The sequence below is a fragment of the Ptychodera flava genome, chromosome 16 (assembly GCF_041260155.1).
Source record: "Ptychodera flava strain L36383 chromosome 16, AS_Pfla_20210202, whole genome shotgun sequence".
Lineage (NCBI taxonomy): Eukaryota > Metazoa > Hemichordata > Enteropneusta > Ptychoderidae > Ptychodera > Ptychodera flava.
Window position 1 is genome coordinate 39,717,939 of NC_091943.1, and position 22,420 is coordinate 39,740,358.

Genomic DNA, 22,420 nt, shown 5'->3' on the forward strand with positions numbered 1-22,420 from the left:
ACATCTAATTCTGGGCTAGCAAATAGAGCTAGAGGTCTGATTTTAGGCATACATGGATAAACTTGGGAACAAGGTTTTTTGACAAACTTATTTTTCATTTATATATTTTTTCTTCTCCATTTTTGTACAAAAAATATACAAACCAACAAATGTTTATTCTCTGTATGTTCTATTGAACTGAAATTCAATATCCAATTTTCCAATTTATTCTTTTTGAAAAACTATTTACATTTTTAAAACCTGGTATCTTACTGATAAAGTACCTTAAATATCAAAATGCCACATTTGAAAGACTTTACTGTTCTATATTCTTTGATACTTTCACAACTTCCATTGCCGTGCTGAGTAAGAGGAGAACAATTTGTAGAAATCAAGGAAACGCTAGAGAAGGTACATAAAGGAGAAAAGTAAACAGAATAGAAGAAGAATTATAGGCCATTAATGTCTATCAATTACAGTTTGGTACCAATTTTACTGAATTTCAGACACTATGACCAGATTTGTGTCCCTTCATATCAATATGCATGGTTGGATTTGAAAATAACCAATTGTAATGGTATTTTTGGAGGTTTAACATTTGAAGTGATTACAAGCTGTCATATAGTGCTGAATGGCAGCGGATTTGCACTGCCCAGCTGTGTAAGCTGTTCTGGAAACCACTCTTAATTTATCTGACAGCATGAAATCACTGAGTCAAATGATGATTATAATTGCCAAACACAGTAAATTTGGAAGCCAAAATCTTGACTAGATATAATTGTTTGAGCCAAACGAAACATTTTCACCCAGACTCTGTAAGTCTAAGACTCAATGAGAAAGCTGAAGAGCTTACGTGCCTAATAACTATATGTGCATGTGAAATTTACTGTGCTACTATAAGTGGTATGGCGCCATTACTTTGCATGCATTAACCATCAGCGTTCTCATCAAGTACAAATTCTGTGAAGTCTACGAGTGACAATTTCTAAATTTGGAGAAAATTTTTGTTGTGTTTTTGGAGCCAGAATGTATCAAATGGGAACTAAATTATGTTGGAAAAAACAAATGATCGAAATTCACATTAGCTTGTCCAGAAAACTCAGAAAAACCTTTTCCGTTGTGAAAAGGAGAAAAACTGAGAAACTATGCCCGATGACATTCACTAATGTGCTTGTGGGTGTCAGGCATCACCAGATCACAGATGAACGTAGGTTTAGTTACTATGATCTATTTTTGGAAGTTTTGCGGGGTCTCTAAAAATTTGATTCAAATTTACCTACACAATGGCCAAACATTCTACAGAAGAGAAAGAAAGAAAAGTTCCCCAGGGCAGCATAGCCTTTATTGTATAAATTCCCTAGAGAAGGGTAAAGAGATTGGGCAGCATTGCCTTTATTGCATTTATTCATAAATTTGATACAAAAATAAACAAAATTTTGAAAGAGAACAAACAAGAAGATATTAAGAATACAATATGTTCAAGTCAAAACATGCTTAAGTCAAAGAAGTCAGTGGTAGTATGATTATTACACAACAGAGATAATGTCCACTTTCCTTGGTAGCCAGCCAATACCAAAGTAAATGGACATCACTCTGGACAAATTTCGAAAATTACAAAAAAAGTTACACCAGTATTCCATCTTCCAGTCATATAATTATATATGTTATAATGTTATAATTATATCTTGCCCATCACAATTGAAACCATACAAGAATTAATACACAACAGAGAATAACATCCAGTTACTCGTGGCCAGCCAACACGAAGTAACTGAATGTCACTCTCATCAAATAGTGAATATTACACAATGTTATTACCAGTGAAACCTGAAAATAAAAATATGTTAATAGTACTCCTCCACCATGAAATCTTCATTAACAGCACCTGTCAATAAATATGAAACATAGATTAACCCTTTAAGCGCCAAAGTCAATTTATGTCACCTTTACAATACGGCTAGTTTTCAATCGGATTCAAACCCACAACATACGGCATCAGTCGCCTAGCTGAGAGGCCACAGAGAGAACCATATATCCCAATCAATTTTTTTCATATTTTTGCCAAAATGTTGATAAAAAACTGTAGCCAATGAAATGTGATATATTTGGTCCAAAATTATCAAAAAATTACAGAAAAATTGATTAAAATTGGTAAAATTTTGCACTAAATTTTGGTGGGAAAAATTACAGGTACTTCTTCATGGTGACACCTATCTGTAGAAGAAATATTCAGTGATTGGTTATTATTCACTCCCAATAGTAAATGAACCAACAACGTAAAAGGTATACTTACCTTTATGTATCAGCTTCATATTGTCCGTCTTCTTCCATCCTGCCGTCGATAGTCAGATCTGTAAACTATAAAAACATTAGAATAATGTCAGCATCTTTGTCTGCCCATTCGTTCATCAACTGTTAAAATACAGAAATATGGTTCTTTTGGATGCAGAACTATCCTAACACTAACAGATAATCACCGGTACCATATTTCATAAAGTTTGCTGCAGTATTTACAACACTATGAGATCAACATCTGTATCAAGTTTCATCAAATTTGACCTTGTATTTGTGGATATATCACTCTAATTAGGAAAGTTCATTACATATGCAATTACAAATTAATTAAAATGACACTGATAAATGTCTTTTCCAATGTTAAAGCAATGTGAGCTTAACATCTGAACAAAGTTTCATGAAATTTGATGCAGTATTTCTTGACATATCAGCCTAATAACGAAACTTCAATAATTGACATGATACTGCTACATGACGTGAAACAAATTGACGAGCATATGTATGAAATAGGTCAATGTCCTTGTACCAATTTTGTATGATACTGGTGGAAATATGACGCTGGAGTTATGACGCTGTACATGAGAAAATTGTAACAAAATCGCCAGCCACACCACGACGTACATATGTATAACATATGTTATGTAGGTCATTCCCCCCACACTCATCATGACCTGAGTTCAATTAGTCTAGAACATTCTCAAGGTCACTGCCCTTGATGACCTCACAACCTTGAATTCAATTAGTCATGTTTGGAATGTTCTGGAAAGTTGATTAGTTGTGTAAGGGAGATAATTTTAGAACAGTAATTAGCATGTCAATAAAAGTTCTAGATTGTTCTTATATGCCTTTATAAAAGGGACGTGCACAGCTTCCAGTCAGACTTTTGGGATCGTGTCTCTTGTGTGTTACTAAACTCCAGCAGTAGTCATTCTCAAGACTTTTCAAGACCTTCACTGCCAACGCTGGATTTATACTGTGGACTTTATGAAGCTGCAAGCCTGCAAGGACTGTTCATTCATCCGACTGACTGTTACAACTCTGAGACTGGAGCTTTGCCGTCCCAGCTGAGATAAGTAGTCTGTACACTTTTAAGCTTGTACTCTATCCCTGACTTAGCAATTAGTTTTATTTTCGTAATAAATTTTGTTTAAACGTTAACTGCTGAGTTCACCCTTTTGTTCGTTTTCTCTGCACGTAACAAAATTGGGGCTTGTCCGGGATACGAATATTTTGAGCCGTTTGACAACATTTTGACAGCCTTTTCAAAACTACTGTATACTGTGAACTCAGCGAAATTCAATCATGGCGGAATTCAAGCCAGACGAATTTATGGATGACCTTGATCAGGACGCATTTGATTCCCTCAAAAAGGACAACCTCATTGCACTGGCCAATTTCCTTAAAGTAGATGTCAAAAGATCTATGCGCAAGCGAGAAATTCAATTCAAGATTGCAGAACATTTAGTTAATTCTGGCCATTTTGAAGAGTCTGCCTTAAAAGATTATGAGCCTGAGTCTTCCTTCGAACTCAAAAAATTAGAATTAGAAATTCAGGCAGATTTGGAGCTTAAAAATTGGCATTAGAAAAAGAAAAAATACAAATGCAATTACAAATGAAAGAAAAAGAATTGCAAATGGAAGAAAGACAGAAAGAAAAAGAAAGGCAGGAAAGATTAGAAATGGAAGAAAGACAGAAAGAGAGGGAATTGGAAATGAAAGAAAAAGAATTACAAATGGAAGAAAGACAAAGGGAGAAAGAAAGAGAGGAAAAAGAAAAGGAAAGAGAATTAGCAGAACACCGACTGCAGTTAGAAATGAAACGTTTAGAGCTTGGACAGTCAGGAAAATTCTTCCCTTCAGACAGTTTTGACATCACTAAGCATTTCAGGTTAGTTCCCCCTTTCCAAGAAAAGGATGTTGATAAATATTTCCTTCATTTTGAGAAAATTGCTCAGAGTCTGGATTGGCCTAAGGAGTCCTGGTCTATGCTTTTGCAGAGTGCTTTGGTGGGTAAAGCCAGAGAAATTTACATTCAGTTGTCAGTAGAGCAGGCTTCAGATTATGATTCTGTGAAGGAATTAATTCTCAAGGGTTATGAGTTGGTGCCTGAAGCTTACCGTCAGAAATTTAGGGATTGTGAGAAGGTGAAAGATCAAACTTACGTTGAATTTGCTCGAACAAAAGAACAACTGTTTGACCGTTGGTGCTCTTCTGAAAAGGTCAGTCAGAATTATGACAAATTACGACAACTTGTTTTGATTGAGGAATTTAAAAGGTGCATCCGGAGTGACATCAAGACGTTTATCAATGAACAAAAGGCAGATACATTAGAGGTTGCTGCACGTTTGGCCGATGATTATTCATTGACCCACAAATCTTCATTTCTCAGCAAACCATCCCAGTCCTTTTCCTACAGAAACAATGCAGGTAAATTTAACTCCTCCTTTTCATCCAAGAATTTTTCAAAGGACAGTAGAAAATCAAATGACAACAGTTCACAGAGTTCAAGTAACACTCCCACATCATCAGATCCCAAGTCTCAATCTCCTTCTGACAAACAGTTCGGTACACTTTCTTGTAATTATTGCAAGAAAGACGGCCATTTAATGTCAGAGTGTTTCAAATTGAAAAGAAAACGTGAAGGTCAAAGTGTTCAAAGTGGATCTAAGCCCACCGGCTTTATTTCTTCATCAACTCAATTAGAGTCTAATAATGTGTGCAACACATTTTCTGAGGTTAAACCCCTCTCATCCCCAATTAATGAGGTCAAGGTCAATTCTTCTCAAGATAGCATTATGGGTATTTTCGAACCATTTATTCATGATGGTTTTATATCACTTTCTAGTGATTTCTCTTCCGCTACCCCTGTCAAAATTTTAAGAGATACCGGGGCTTCCCAGTCTCTTTTGTTGGCAGATACCCTGCCGTTTTCTGAAAAGTCATTTTCAGGTTCTAAAGTTCTTATTAAGGGGGTAGATTGTAATGACTACATTCCTGTTCCTCTCCATAATGTCTATTTGTCTTCGGACTTTGTTTCTGGACCTGTGACTTTAGGTATTAGGCCTTTTTTGCCTTTTGAAGGGATTCACCTTCTTCTTGGAAACGACCTTGCTGGGGACAAGGTCATTACTAATCCACTTGTGACTGATAATCCTAGTTTAGATCAAAATCCAGAGCCAATAGAGGAAGACATTCCCGGCCTTTTCCCATCATGTGCCATTACTCGAGCCATGTCAAAGAAAACTTCTGAGAATCAAAATACTCTCAAAAATAATGTCACAGATGTTGACTTAAATGACACCTTTCTCAGTCAGGTGTTTGACACGGATCATTCCGTTATCCCTCGTGGATTTGAAACTTCCAGTAAAACTTCTGCTGACCAAAGTCAGACATTTTCTAGATCAAATCTCATTGCAGAACAACACAAAGACCCAGATATTTTGGTCTTTGTTTGACAGGGTAGATGATGAAGATAAAACTTCAGATAGCTCTGTTTCCTATTATACAAAATCTGGTATTCTCATGCGTAAATGGAGACCTCCAGATGTTTTGGTTGATGACGATTGGGCTATAAAACATCAAATTGTGGTTCCAAAGCCCTACCGTGCTGAAATATTGCGCCTGGCCCATGAAACGCCCTGGGCTGGTCATTTGGGAGTAAGGAAAACTTATCATAAAATTCTCAGTCACTTTATTGGCCTAATCTCAGGCAGGATGTAACACATTTCTGTAAAACTTGTCACACATGTCAGATGGTAGGAAAGCCGAATCAGACCATTCCAAAGGCCCCTTTACAGCCAATTCCTGCATTTCAAGAACCATTTAGTAGGATTCTAATAGACTGTGTTGGGCCCTTACCAAAAACAAGATCAGGAAATGAGTACATGCTGACAATAATGTGTACATCAACTCGGTTCCCAGAAGCCATACCACTGAGAAATATAAAGACAAAGACTATAGTGAGAGCTTTAGTCAAATTTTTCACTTTATTTGGCCTCCCTAAATGTGTCCAGTCCGATCAAGGCTCCAACTTTATGTCTGGTATTTTTCAACAAGTAATGGATCAGCTAGGCATTAAACAGTATAGGTCATCCGCCTATCATCCAGAAAGTCAGGGTGCTCTCGAGCGATTTCATCAAACTTTGAAAAATATGATTAGGACCTACTGTTTTGACACAGAGAAGCAGTGGGATAAAGGAATTCATTTTTTGCTCTTTGCTGTTAGAGAGTCAATTCAAGAGTCTCTCGGTTTTAGCCCATTTGAACTTGTATTTGGACATACAGTCCGTGGCCCACTTAAGCTCTTTAAAGAGAAATTCCTATCAGACGATGATGATTGTCTGAATATTTGCAATATGTGTCAGATTTTCGTACGAAACTCTCTAAAGCATGTGAATTAGCCAGAGAAAATCTTGAGTCATCTCAGCAGTCAATGAAAACCAAATATGATAAAAGCACCTCAAAACGGAAGTTTGAACCAGGTCAAAAAGTTCTTGTTCTACTTCCAATTCCTGGCAAACCACTCCATGCTCGTTACTTTGGGCCATACCTAATTGATAAGAAATTGAGTGATTTAAATTACATCATAATAACACCTGACAGGCGAAAACAAAAACAGCTATGTCACATAAATATGCTTAAGCCATATTTTGATAGGGATAATCCTACTATAACTCAGCCTGTCAGTGCAGTCAGTTCAAACCATTATGAAGATAGTGATACTGAAACTGACTTGAGTGAAAATACTCTAAACTCAAAGCTGGGCTCGGTCAAGCTTCAGAACTCAGAAATCCTGGAGAAGCTGGAATCTACAAAGTTGGCACACCTCCAGCCAGAACAACAACAACAGGTGAAAGAACTGCTCCACGAATATAAACACCTGTTTCAAGATGTTCCAACGAGGACAAACGTCATCAACCAGGACGTTGATGTTGGCGACAGTAATCCAGTGGAACAACATCCAGACAGACTGAATCCTGCGAAAGCGGAATATCTCCAGGAGGAAGCCAAGTATTTGCCGAACAATGACTTTATCGAACTCAGTAAAAATAACCGGACTTTGCCGTGCATACTTTATGCCAAATTCAGTGCCATTTCAAGTTTTCCAACAACAAATTGCAAGAAGATAGTCATGGGACATCCTGTTTGCTACTTTTCACACAAATTTAACAAATCCCAGAGAACTACTCTACAATTGAAAAAGAGTGTTTATCTTTGATATTAGCTTTACAGCATTTTGAAGTTTATGTTACTTCTTCAAATCACCAATAGTGGTTTATATTGATCACAACCCTCTTGTTTTTCTGCAGAAATTTAAAGGCAAAAATCAGAGATTGCTAAGATGGAGTTTAATGTTACAGGAGTTTAATCTTGACATTAGACATATCAAAGGCAGAGACAATTTAATTGCAGACTGTCTCTCTCGTATTTAGAGTTTTTGTTGTTCACTTTCAAGAAATTTTACTTTAGAGTAAAACAAAATTTGAGTACTTAAATCCTTTTCAAGATTACATTTGTAAAGAAAGATTTTTCTTTGAAAAATTTTCTTTTTTTGAAGAGGGGGTGTGTTATGTAGGTCATTCCCCCCACACTCATCATGACCTGAGTTCAATTAGTCTAGAACATTCTCAAGGTCACTGCCCTTGATGACCTCACAACCTTGAATTCAATTAGTCATGTTTGGAATGTTCTGGAAAGTTGATTAGTTGTGTAAGGGAGATAATTTTAGAACAGTAATTAGCATGTCAATAAAAGTTCTAGATTGTTCTTATATGCCTTTATAAAAGGGACGTGCACAGCTTCCAGTCAGACTTTTGGGATCGTGTCTCTTGTGTGTTACTAAACTCCAGCAGTAGTCATTCTCAAGACTTTTCAAGACCTTCACTGCCAACGCTGGATTTATACTGTGGACTTTATGAAGCTGCAAGCCTGCAAGGACTGTTCATTCATCCGACTGACTGTTACAACTCTGAGACTGGAGCTTTGCCGTCCCAGCTGAGATAAGTAGTCTGTACACTTTTAAAGCTTGTACTCTATCCCTGACTTAGCAATTAGTTTTATTTTCGTAATAAATTTTGTTTAAACGTTAACTGCTGAGTTCACCCTTTTGTTCGTTTTCTCTGCACGTATAACATAACATAAGTCAATGTCCTTGTACTAACTTTGAATAAATTCCCTTGATACATGTCTGAGTTATGGTTCCGGACATGAAAAAATCATTAAAAAATGGCCACACGGCTGCCATATTGGATCGTATCACAAAACATATCAGTGTGCAGTGTTTTGCCCAGGAATTGTAAAGGTGGGACACAGTGTCCCATGATTGTTAAAAAAGGGGGACACTGAGTTACAATAGGGGGTCAATGTGTGAGCGAAGAACGCAAAGCAAAGTAAAGTCACCAAGGCAGAAAGGTATTGTAAACATGTATGGCTGTTGTTTTCCATCGAAAATTTGATATCATGAATACATGTACATACCATTTTAAAATTAAGATTGCTGGACGTCTAGCTCCTATAATGGTTTGTGACAAAGTCATTTTAACTGGTTGTATTTACAATTTTGAATTGTAAAAAAAGACATCATCATGATAAAATCAATTTCATACGCATTTTTCTTTTATGGGGATTCTTGCCAGGTACTGCATTACATGTGTTTAACAGAAATAAAGAAGATGTTTCATTACACTTATGACTCCAGAACTAGAAGTGGTTGAAGACAATAGTTTGATGCACATTGTAACCTGGGTTTTTTTCATTACTGCTATAAATTCTCTTCTTTTTTATAATTGCTCCAATGACTGACAATTTTTCTGAAAATTGCAAAAAATATAGTTTGAAAACACAAATATCTGAGAGAACTCCTTGATCCTCATGATAGCAATAGCACATTGCCATAACGCTGTTTTGACAAGCTAGGTGGTTCTTGTTAAGATCAGCTACAATCGAGCTGGGGGGTCTTGAGTATATAAGGGATTAAAGGTATACAGTCACCTGTAATCCAAATATACCCATATATGGTCAAAGGGGCGTTTCTTGTTTTTCAAAATGCCTATGTGAGGGCGCTGTTTTTAAAAAGCGGCCACCCGCTTAAAATCTGTGATTGGTTAGATTTTCTCTTTCCATGGTAACTAACTCCTTCAAGGGAAATTTAAGGCAAATTACTACTTTGAAAGTCAGGGATATAGTGTTTCAACAAAATTTTGGGGTTGATGATATTTTTAGGTGAAGTCATGAGCTTCCAGTACACCAAATACACGTGCAGTCAATTCCGTTTGATGCCATGTGCCCGGGCTAGTATAGTTAGTGACTGACAATTTGATTCTCTGTACTTCACTGTACTAGCATATCTTTACAAGTAAACGTCAAAGTTGGGGGCAATAAAACTTGCTTTGTGAAAAGTTTGTTGTTCTTTTTACAAGCCTTCTGCTTCTGAAATCATTTTCTGGTTATCGGGATCGTACGTGGCCCGGTATTTGAGTTTGTCCCCAAGGCTGCAGGACCCAGTGGCCGGACGCACACATCGCCTTGCTCATACCATGAATCGTAGACTGTAACAGACTAACTGATTTTCCAATAGTGTTTACATTGTGACGAAAAAAATAGACTACATTTTAAATGTTTCATTTTCTCAATAGAGAAGCAATAACTGTATGGGCTATCAATTCAAGTGTGTAATTTGGTAGCTAAAAAAGTAGTCTCTCTGTGGACGCTGGACCTACCATTCTAGCCCTGATTTTAGTGCGTCCCTGTGACCCATGTCCAGTATTTTTGCGGGACATTGTTGCTAATTTTGCGTCAAAAGTCTCAAGAATGCACTCTGGGCAAAACACTGAGTGTGCATATGTTAGACATAAATCAATGTCCTTGTACTAAGTTTGAATAAAATCGGTGAATAAAATCAGTTGAGATATGCCCCAGTTTCGGCTAAGGACATAAAAAAATTGTAACAAAATGGCCGTCTGGCGGCCATATTGGATTGCATCACAAAACAAATTGATGTTCATATGTATGACATCGGTCAATGTCCTTGTACCAACTTTGAATAAAATCTGTTGAGATATGCCTGAGTTATGTCTAAACATGGAAGTTGCTTTTACCCCTTCTAATGTGCACGCGTTTTAATTATTCACTGCCTCGTTAGTTAGCCTTGGTTAGTTAGTTAGTTAGTTAGGTCAGTCTTCGGTCCACTTTTGTTTAATATATACATCTCTCCACTTGGAAAACTCATTCGTCAACATAACTTGGAATTTCACCAGTATGCAGATGACAACCAATTGTACCTGTCTTTCTTTCACAATGACTCATTGTCCACTGTCAGCTCTATTGAGGCCAGTATCTGTGACATCAAACTCTGGATAACACAAAACATGCTATAACTCAACGACTCAAAAACAGAGGTCATTCTCATTCGTTCGAAGTTTGACCATTCTCAAAATCCTGTCAGTCAAATCACCATTGGCTCAAATGTTATTACGCCAGTCAAATCAGCCCGGAATATTGGAGTTATCTTTGACAATACCCATATGTTTCACAAGCATATCCAAACAACCTGCCAGTCAATTTATGCCCATCTACGTCGAATCGGATCCATCAGGAAATATCTGAGCAAGGAAACTTGTCAGGTATTAATGCATGCTGTATTGTCATCAAAATTGGATTACTGTAACTCACTTCTGTACGGTCTCCCGGGCCCAGATCCAATATCGGGCTGCTTCAACGAGCTCAAAATACCGCAGCCAGAATCGTCACCCGTTCAAGAAGAACAGATCACATATCACCAGTACTTCGCAGTCTTCATTGGTTGCCAGTTCAGTACAGACTTGACTACAAAATTCTCCTGCTAACTTACAAAGCTCTCAACGGTCTGACCCCAGTCTACATTCAGGATCTGATCAAGCCATATAAACCCCGTCGTTCACTACGCTCCAACTCTAAGAACCTGCTGTGTGTACCCAACTACAGACTTAAAACGTATGGCGGACGTGCTTTCTCCATCACAGAACCAAAACTTTGGAATGCTCTACCTTGTGACATTCGACATGCCCAAAGTGTTCACATTTTTAAACAAAAACTCAAGACTTATTTATTTGCCAAAGCGCATGAACACTGAGTTTAAAAACTCAGCGTCTTTGAAAATACATGGTTATTGATCCTGGCGCTTTATAAATGTTTTTGATTGATTGATTGATTGATAGCCAGTGATCTTGCAATACAATAATATATTATGGCTGTCACAAATTTTATCTCCTCAATATTGCAGTAACAGTTGTACAGTAGAAATATGGCGGGCCATTTATTTATTTGCAGACTGTTTATATATTCATTGTTGCAAACAGTGGGCTTGGTACCCTGGCCTGCCCTGAGGATCGCTCTGAATGCAAATGCAACATTCAGAAAAAAAGAGTACCCTGTCTTGAACGCGCGTAGCACCACAGGCGACCCAATAAGTATTAATGAGTTTTTCACAGTTTTCTCTACCATTTTTCTCTTCTTTCTTCATGCTCTGAATGATCGGAATAAATAAAATAAATGGTTTATATAACCTAACCTAGCCTCTGCGACTCTTTATTTATTTTACACTCCATTGCCAGATGCTTCGCAGAATCCTGCTAAATGAAATAGTTCCCGATTATATTGTGTATGAGCTTTATGCGCTACCAAAATGATTGAGAAGTGGATATGTTAGAGCACACCCCCACCCCAAGGCACTTCTATTGAAGTATTCACATCAGATTATGCAGTTTTGACACATGATTTAAGAAAAATGTTCACATTTTCCTGTTTTTGTCGGCTTGATCTTTGACCCACATTAACACATTGTGAGCGGTTGCCTCGACTACAAAGTTGCATATTCACAAAAAAATCATATTGGGAAAAATGTTTTACAGAATTTGATTGGAGACAATGACATGATAAGCTTTTTTACAGTTATTTTGTTTTTGATATACAGCAAGAGTTTGGGATTTCAAAATTATCTCAATCCCTTCCACGGTGATCTTTATTTAATTGTCTGAAAATATAAAACAGGGGAGGTAGGAAAAATGATCAAATAAATCAAATTCTTGTTCCCCAGCATCTTGTGTCTAATGTGTCTCTACCGTTGGAGGGGCTCAGGTAACTCGTGACTAGAAAGTTTAGATTTAGATGGGCGAGAATCTTGAATTTCAAGGTAAATACATGATGTTGTAGCTGAGGGATAACGTTTGAAATAGGGTAATTTATAGAACTTAGTCTTGCCAATTTCCACCTGTGTTATCATTTCAAACTGTGGCCCGATACCGCAACATGATATTTACAGCTACACTAAATCATACTAAAATGTCACCTTACTTCCATTCTAGTGAAAAGCATACCACGCAATATAAATGATCAATGCTTATCAATATTTTTTTTCTAGACACCCCTGAAAATTCAAGTAGAACTTGGTATTTCTGGATACACTGGTTTATTTCTGGTATCAATAATTATTGATTTCTACTTATTTTGTCAGCATTCAGTTGTCACGAATGTAGTATTTGAAATTTTATCATAACAAACAACACTCTTTGCTACACCGTTTTCTGGTTCTTGAAGGTGCCATAAATTGTTTTGAGAGAGTGGGGGTGCCACAGCTATATTGTATTGAAGAATGAATTATGCAGAGGATGATGCGAGTCATTGATAAGGGAACGAGTCAAGTGTTGAATTTATGACCTGAAATGACACAGAAGTGTTTGAAATTATAACTGTACAGAAGTGTTGAAAATTATAACTGTCAACAAACAACAGTTCAAAGGTCTATCCTGGATAGCTTTGTGAAAATGTTTCATAACTTTCCCTCATTCAATATTTGCTTCATCATCGTTATCTTTTTTTCGTTTTGTGGGTTATATTTATAAATGTAAGGCTTATTGGCCTAATACTTGATCAGTTGAAAACCGATCAATTCATTAAAGCCTAATTTTATGACAATGACTTTCTGTCATATATTTTTGTTGGTATGTCCTGTCATAAAAACTGATGGTAACAAATCTAAGCTTAGGCCTACATGTATACTCAGTGGGTAATCCAACCTACCAATTTTCAAAACCCATCCTGAAACTTTCATTCATTTCCCCCATTCAATCTTTGCTTCATCATCATGTTGTTTTTTGTGAGTTGTAATTTATGCAACGTTTAATCATTGAAAAAGGATCAATTCATTAAAATTTTTATGACTTTATATTTGTCGACATGTCCTGTCATAATCTTACTGATGGTAACAAATCTACATACTCGTACTCAGTGGGTGATCCGACCCACCCATTTTCCAAACTCCTTATCCTGAAACTTCGCTCGTTACAGGTTTTAAATCTACATAAAACTTTTACCGTATTTGTGAGATTTATGCATTAAAAGTTAAGTGAGACTGTATATTTAGTTTTCTTAGATATCCTGATATACATAATGTCAGCTGAAAATAGAGGCAATAGGCCTAATTGAATAAACAGATGAATGGATTTTATCGAGTTTGGTTGCCTATTAGGCCCTAAGCGTCCTGTTGTTATAAAAATAGACGCATGTTTCTACTATTGAGATCAAGTGCCAGTAGAGTGTTGAATCTCAACTATTTTGGAACACTTTTATAGAAAGATGCAATAGCGCTGTTCACGTTTACAGGTTTGTTACTAAATATAGCTGTACGCGCGCGACATCGGACACGCAGTTTGAAATGCGGACAAATTTTATCAATGTTGCGTACATGGCTGTTTTTGCAGCTTGTACTCTGACTGAGTCGTGAATATGCCTTTTAGTTTACGATAAGCACAGTGTGTGAACTAAATCAGGAAGCAAGTTTGATAAATTGTATATCAAAACTACAAAAAACGATATCGGCCGACCATTTTCAGGACTCATTTCATTGACAACAAAAGTTGTCCATCACTGTTATCGGGACCACAGGTACGCATGTGCAGCGTTGTTTCAAGTTGGATAGTCGATCGAAGTTTGAGGCCGAACCTCGGGACCGGACTAACTGGTGTAAAGCAGTACCGAGGTTCGGCCTCGGCCTCACACTTTCGATCGACCATCAAAGCAACCGTGGCGCTCTACGCACCACCTAGTGTACCTGCACCTGTGATCGATATCAGTTCACTTCACTACTCGTACTAGAAACGCGTATACGGTACGTTACACGGTAATTGAACGCGTACTGTACATGACCAGTCAGCAAGAGTTAGAAAATATTTGTGAAAAATGCAAAGATATAATCATCATTGCATAATAATACATTTTGTGTCAGAATTTGAAAACTTCAGTAGTCGTATGAAAGCCGACACGCGACAGCAGAACTGCGTATGTATCCCCGCCCACCGCAGACGTAGCTAGCTCCGCGCTCCGCTGCCCCGCTGAACACCTGACCTCAGCAGGTCACCGGGTCAGTAAACTTGTGATGTTTGGCTCGCAGAATACGAAAACTTCCCGCTTGTCCGTCTGCAAATTTTATACATTTCCGCGCGTAAACTCTGTTTAGAGTTCGATGACTCCTATGGTAATACCACGCCAGGGGGGCGCACACCGATACACTCGTAACATGTCGAGTTTTATACTTTTCGTCGTTAGGCGCAGGTAATTCTTCATTCAAACTGCGAAATATTGATAAACATACAGATTTGAAATATACCTTAGAGTTTAAATCAATCAAGATGTGCCAATTCTAAGCCATTTGTTTGTTTTCCTTCTGCACCATAAAAGCACAGAACTGCATAGGGTAAGCGACGGGGGTCACGTATCAATGGCGTTCGAAAATGGTGTCAGGCAGTAAATGGAAGAGCGTCACTCACGCTCTCGACCGACCGAGTAAAAATACAGAAAAGTGCAATTTCTGCCGAAAATCGAAGAAATTAGCGCATGAAAATATTCTAAATTTAATAACATACAAATTAAGGGTTACCGACTCCAATTTTGTTTTGCAAAAATCGCGTAAATCAACCATTTACCACCGGAACCTCCAACGGGGGTGCCGACGACTGACGGAATAAATAGAATTTCATCTCTCTCGCGAGACTGAAACGGGAGTTTAAAGAATCGCATTTTTAGTCAAATTTCGGGATTTTTATCACACAATTTGTATACCACCGTATTCCTGAAATCGTAGAGAACCTGGAACCCCAGAATCACGCCGTTCTTCGACCTATAGCCCGAGAACGGGGCAAAATAAGAAACGAGATTACAATCGTGCACCGGCAAAAGATTTTACTATATAGGAGTAACAAAGACGTGTATCTCTCATACACACATGCTGTAATTAATTAGTCACAGAGTCACAGAGGCTAGGTTAGGTTATATAAACCATTTATTTTATTTATTCCGATCATTCAGAGAAGAAAGAAGAGAAAATGGTAGAGAAAACAGTGTGAAAAACTCAGTAATACTTATTGGGTCGCCTGTGGTAGCACGAGTCACATTGCTCTGCAGACGAGCTGGATAGCAAATAAGTGCCGATACTGTCGCTGATGGCGCACTTGTACTTGAAGCCGAATACATCTATTGCGTCATTGAAATTGAATTCCTTTTGTTGCTCGCAACTCTTTTCAATCCCTTATCTGAAACGTTTTCAGTCCGAGTCAATTTTTCACACTTGCCTGAATGTTGATAGTTACAGGAGAAACATACCACGTCACTGCGGCCAATATTATTAATTTCGAGCAGAACGCGGGCGGAAATTATAACAAGACGACGTCTAAAGGTGACAAAACTCAGACAGTAGCATTGTTCGCCCGATTTGTTATTGTTTACGCAAACATTTGAAAACTGTATTAATCTCGCAAAAAGATATCAGAAACAACACTGAAACTTTAAAGCCTTTGACTAGCACTGTTGCAGTTTAAATTCACACAGCTTTGGAATAAATAGTTCACAGTTACTGGTGTACATGAACTTGAAAGCGATCATTTGTTGAAGTGCGTGTGCTTACCTTCTTGGCCGCCATACTGGAATATGAGATCACGAGAAATATCTCGTGACGTGGCTTGGACGCGAGAACGCTTTTTTTCCATTGGCAGTGATTAGCGGTGCTTCAAGTTTTTGACGGGATTCGATTATAAGCACAATAGGAAGTCGTTCTGCGTGTGAAAAAGAGCGATATCATGGAAATTTATTATATTGTAAATGATAAATTTATTTCAGTCAACTGTCTCGTCTAGCGAGGAAGACAGATCGTTTGGATATTTGATTTCTCACTCTTTTGGGGAGAATAATAGTCCAACGATCGAACAAGGTCGTTGTCGTGGTAACCATGGTCCGGTCGCACAGGTTCGTTACTTCGACTACAGTCTCCCATTACTTCTGTTTTCGGGCAGCATCAAGCTGCCGGCTAGCCTGGATACGAGATCTTAAGGGACTGGTCAGTTTCTTCGGCCTGGGGGGGGGGGGGCGGTGGATTATTTTTTGCCGACGTCAAAAAGTGGCTGACCCCCCCCCTATTCCAAATTTTGAAAACAGGGTGACCCCCCCTATTCCAAATTTCAAAAACAGGTGACCCCCCCCCCCCCGACGCAGGTAAAACAAAAGGTGGACATAATTATATATATATAATATATATATATATATATATACGTATATATATATTATATTTTACATTTTACATATATTCATATTTAAAGTCATCTATGTTTTAATGAAATTGTTGACATGTCAGTTGTAATATAGGAATTTCAAAGTGTCAATCTTAAAGTTTGAATACAGTACATTTTGAATGAGCTGTATTTTGAATGAGCTGTGAATGTATTTCACACTTTCTATGCTTAACCAGATGTCCTGAACTGTTGTACAGAAATGGATGACAATCATTAATATCAAAGAGGAAAAAGCAGTGAATCAAAAACTTTGATGGGTGTTAAGACTTGCCAACCATCCAATTAAATCTCCTGAGGAGCCATAGAGAGGTTTTTTAGCCAAATCTGATGTGTACAGTGTCTGAGAGGACCTTCTCTTGTAACATTGAAACCATAAAAGCACAGCTAATATATTATATATATATATATATATATATATATATATATATATAACCCAATGTTTGATATCCACACAAAATAATCCACCCAAAGGCCTCAGAAACTGACCAGTCCCTTACGACGGAATGGAGCTTCTGAAGTCATTTTAGTATGTTTGATCACGTGACAACTTTTTTGTGGGGGAAACGAATTCAAAATATAAGGATTCCTGTTCGATTGCCCATTATTTCAAGTTTCCAGCTGCATTTTACATTTCACATTTTTCCTTTATCTCCCTCCATGATATTCGTATAGACAATGACGTGGTAATAACTAAGATGACGTTTTCAGTACTGCTTCCGTGTTTGTCTTCTGTTTCGTCATTGCAACAACTAAACTCCCGGTGTTTGTTGAACTTTCAAACTGTTCACTTGTACAGCACTATACATCTTTATTGGACGTGCTTCAAAGCCCAGCTTGCGATCTGAATACACAAATTTTTGTCACGGACATTTTCTGCCGGTGAAAATTGTGGTACTGTAACCGCAAATTTTAGAGACAAAAACTAGTGTTTAGTGATTTAAATTAAGTTCAGTTTTCCTTGACAATCGGTTACTGAAACAGATGAGTGTCTCCACAGAGTATTTTTATTTATAGGTTGAAGTCAATGTGCACAATAGGTCAGAAAAAGTGAATTATTGGACATTTCTATGAAATTGGTTGTAGTTCGTCAATTTTCGAGCGACGTTAGGGAGCGTTCAGTTATTATGGCCGGGGATTGGTCGGCAAATTCTTCCTGCGCTTCAAGTGAACCCCTTACCCATTGCACCAAAAAATTGATAACCCCTTTTAAGATGACAAAAATTTCATGACCCCCATTGCTTTAGTAAACCTTCACACTCAAACACCTCGGGGCGGAGGGGAAACAATAAACCCCAAAAAAGAGTCTCAGAGCCTTGCAAATGACCCCCTCCCTTACAAACTCACAAGGTGTTAATGATCGAATTTCCCCTTCTGACTTGCTATAATTTTGAAATTACCCCCCCAAAGGGATTGGACAGAAATTACAGGTGGATCGCAATATTTTTACGCAAGCATGTGTGTACAAAATTTTGATATTTGGATTTAATCGATAATCAGCTGTTGATAATGTTGATTCACTATACATGGTAGTCTATGAGAAAACTATGAATAATTTTTTTCCAATACAAAACTAGCTAAATCTGTGTATCTATAGATGTTTGATAATTCATTTTAAAGTACTTAGTTAGACTAGGATGGTTAAAAGTAGATATGTGCAAGAAATTGGTTGGAATTTCACTGAAATGTGATTGGAGTCTATGAGGAAACTATGAATAATTTTTTTCAATGCGAAACTAACTTAATCTTTGCTTTATGTGTATAAGTGTTTGACAATTGATACAAATGTACTTGATCCAAATAGGGTATTTGAAAGTTAAGATGTGGACAACAATTAAGATATTGGAATTTCACCCCAAAAAAATTAATTTCTTTTCATGGTACTTAGTAGTCTACAAGTAAATGTTAAATATATTCCCTAACAAAACTTGCTATATCTCTAATATGTAAGTAATATGAAATGTTTATTGCCCTCACAGTGAGCTCGATTTAAAATAAGACAAGCCTCGGAGTTGCCAAGGCAAGATGTTCATATGACAGATAATTATACTTTTGTTCAGATTTACAGTTAAATGCCTTCAGAGAATGAAATCATGCAGCGAATCATTTTTATCTCTCAGAATATTTCTGAACACTGAAACGGCTTTTTGACGGGACGGATACTTATGAAAATTAAGTGACCCCCCTCTGAGCTGTTTGAAAAATACATGACCCCCCTTGCAGTTTTCAAATTTGAGGTGACCCCCGGCTGTAATAACTGAACGCTCTCTTAGTCCAGGAAATTAAATTTCTCTTATCAAAACATTCGCATTCTTGAGTACTATTAAACATCTAGGAAATGTCTCCGATCAAAATGAGTAATGTTTGTAATTCAATCCAAAAATTTGTCAATGTTTGTGATGTCCATGCAGTTTGCAGAAGAGGCTTAGCTCACATGGACAGTGACTCTTAATTGAAAAGAGTGGACAGATCACAGATCATAGAGAGAGGGAAAAAAAAGAAATTCACGTATCGTTTTGATATCTCTGAAATTCCCAATAAGAACTATATGTTGTCTAGTATGCAAACTCTAATCATTGATTACAAGCTATTGTTTGTTGATCAGCCACTGCCTAACGATCTACCGTGTTGACCATAAAGGGGATGAAATCAGTCTGTCAACGTTCCCTGATATTATTAATGACATGCACATCATCTATCAGCAGTGTTGTCCTTATATTGAAAAGTATAGCCAGGTAATTTAAGAAAGTAGACGGGTGGACTGCGATAATAAAAATTTCAATTTCATACAACTAGAAGAAAAAATTTCCAGTTGCAATTACGGCAATGTAGGGAGCAAAATATGTAATTACATCATCACTTTTTTTAAGAATATTCAACCAAATCAAACTAGAATATCGTTTTTGTCGGACTTTTTAAAGAATTGGGATTTTTATCTGACATCGATCTTTTGACGTTGTCCTTCAGTAACATACTCTGTCGATGAACCTTTTTATCTAAAAATGACATCCAATAAAATGAAATATCCTGACATCATACCCTTAATTTTATCAGTGCGTATACACGGAGACACGTATAGCGTATCAGTAGGAAGACAAGGCTGTCAGAGAGAACAGCGTAAAACGCTCGGAAACATAACAGCCTGCGACTGTGTAATAGCACTGATCGCAAATGATGTCATGTTCTTCTCTTTTTCTCTCATTAATATGCAAAAATAAATATTTGTCCGCATTTTCCGCATAAACGACGACAATAAAACCTAGCCAGTGTTACAATGGCGACTAAAAGTCACACTTATTCGTATGAATTTATGGATTGGACTACAAGCTGTCCGAATTTCAGGCAACGTTGTCCGAAAGTTGCACGCGTGCAGCTATATTTAGTAACAAACCTGAAATCGCGATCAGCGCTTTTAACGATCGACAACACACATGGCTGTGACCGTGGATTCTAGTACGTAAAAATAATCAATGAAACGGTTCTAAAAAATTTTCAGTTCTAGCTCGTTTTTTAAATCTAGAAAATTCGTCGGTATGCTCTAAGAATAAGTTGATTTGTTGAGAAGATTACTATACTCGTGACGACTGACGTTGCCAGCCAGCGCGGTGGCGGAAAACTAGCCAGTCTCGTGAACTTCGAATTGTCGATCAAATTACATCTTTTCGGTGCTTTTCTCTCACAAAGTCAGCGAAATTGAAGTTTTTCATACATAAACTAAACGCATTGTTGGACTTAAGTATACTGTTTGAGCGGGTTTTCTTCGGGGAAAAAATATTCCATCGGCAAGGTGCCAGCGGCCGTCGCCACATTTTCGTTAAAGATGACCTAAGATGACCTTCGTACTAATCAAATCAATCACGCTGCTCGTAACAAAGGCAACACCACAAGTGCGTCCTCCAGCCAATCACACTATTAAACTAGTAAAAGATTGGGCTCAAAAAGCCACAAATGGGTATTTAGAAACTGTTTTATGTTTGTGCAGTTCCAAGTGGGTAAAGGGGTTGCGAAATTGCTAATTGTACGTGTGCCGTCTAACAGCTGCCAGTGCGATCTCGAAATTAATAGGTCTATAAAAAATAATCTAATTACGTTAAAAGTAGCCGGGAAAAAAGCAAAACAGGCGGTTATTTACCCTGCTTCTAAGGACAACACTGTGATTATCAGATGTTTCCTGATTGATTTCATCCGCTGATAAGGTCAACTAGATGGACCCGGTTCATCAGGCAGTCTTTATAGTCAATGATGACAGTGTGTGGTCAAGTATCCAGAGGTTGCAAATAAAATGTTCATTGGGGGAAGAGGACCGTTGACCATTATGCCTACTGGAAATATCACAATATAGTGAAACATTTCTTAACCGAACCTTGTCTAAATTGGATACTTGTCTTAACTGAATTAACCCTTACAAAAGAACCCTACGTTAAAATGACCCCTATACATACACCGGACACCTCTCAAAACCGAACAATTTTCTCAGTCGCTGAACGGTTCTGTTTAGACAGGTTTAAAGTTTACTGCAGCATCAAATAGATAGCAGAATTCTGTACTTTTACATATGCAGAGTCCATGGGTACAATCGTAGTAACATCACAGGGAACTCGATAATGTGATTCTTGTTTTCGCTCTCTTCTATAAGTGAAACTCCCATGTCGTATTTTTGTGTAGATGGTATCATATGTATCCGTCGATATGCACTTCATGATATCGGATTGCGGCGTTTAGTGATATCATGCACTCCATGGCACGCCACTGCTGCCAACTCCAGTAATTATCTGTTATTATATGTCTGTATTACATTCACAATACCATCAGCCGACCATCAGATTAATCACTACCGCAATTAATGACATAACTGAATAATGAAAGCCGTGTGTGGTCTCTGCCAACTCCATTTGATGAGAGCACAGTTTAATACTTGTTGGCCGCAAGTCCTCTCAGCGCCCATGCGACCCATAGACCTACGTGACGTGTGAAAATACACCCACTGTTGGTTTGAGGTTTACGTACACACGTTTATGGGAGCATAGGCGCACAGCGGACTTGCAGCCAACAAGTAAGGGACTGGACATTCTTCAGCCCGGGGGAGGATTATATTTTGTGGACATCAAAAAGTGACTGACTTCCTAAATTCCAACTTTTGAAAACAGGGTGACCCCCGTGACAAACGTAAAACAAAGGGTGAAATATAAATTATATATGTGTGTGCACAAACACACATTTTATATATATATATATATATATATATATATATATATATATATATATATATATATATATATATATATATATATATATATATATATTGGCGAAATCTCTAGTTTAGATTCCAGGGGAAGTGATGATGAAGAAATTGAAGCACTTAATTTCGTTTACCTCTACACTTTGGGGGCTATTCAATAATGGTTCACTCATTGCAGGCTCTATCAATAAGTTGAATTTTTATATTTATTTGATACAAGGAAAAAGATACAAGGAAAAAGATGTAAAATGCCATTGTCTACTAAACTGACAATATAGCACTTTTTCAATGCATGTAGTTCTTAAGGCAGAGTGCT

General features: G+C 37.5%; 1 protein-coding gene across 1 annotated transcript in view; it reads right to left on the minus strand.

Annotated features, from left to right (window-relative positions):
• Positions 1-22,420, minus strand: part of LOC139114825 (uncharacterized) — a 514,135-nt gene that overhangs the window by 302,964 nt on the left and 188,751 nt on the right. The gene's annotated exons all lie outside the window — the stretch shown is intronic.